Source organism: Aethalodelphis obliquidens, unplaced genomic scaffold, assembly GCF_003676395.1.
Source record: "Aethalodelphis obliquidens isolate GAN/ISIS:26980383/991018 unplaced genomic scaffold, ASM367639v1 scaffold67, whole genome shotgun sequence".
NCBI classification, from domain to species: domain Eukaryota; kingdom Metazoa; phylum Chordata; class Mammalia; order Artiodactyla; family Delphinidae; genus Aethalodelphis; species Aethalodelphis obliquidens.
In genome coordinates, this window is record NW_020838011.1 from 7,603,360 (window position 1) to 7,603,691 (window position 332).

The following is a 332-nucleotide window of genomic DNA, read 5'->3' on the forward strand; positions in this document are numbered from 1 at the left end:
AGCCATGGCTCACGGGCCCAGCCGCTCCGCAGCATGTGGGATCTTCCCGGACCGGGGCACAGACCCGTGTCCCCTGCATTAGCAGGCAGACTCTCAACCACTGTGCCACCAGGGAAGCCCTAATAATATTTTTTAAAAAAATGAATTACTTCATATTACTTTTATGCTTACAAACCTCTGATTATTTCCTATCACATTACAATGAAATATAAACTCCACCATGATTGATGACCAGATTCAATCCCCCTGCCTAACTCCTTAACCCCATCTCATATTCTCTCCATTGCTTCCACTACTCAAGGCAGCTAAATGTACTTTAAGCACACCAGTCT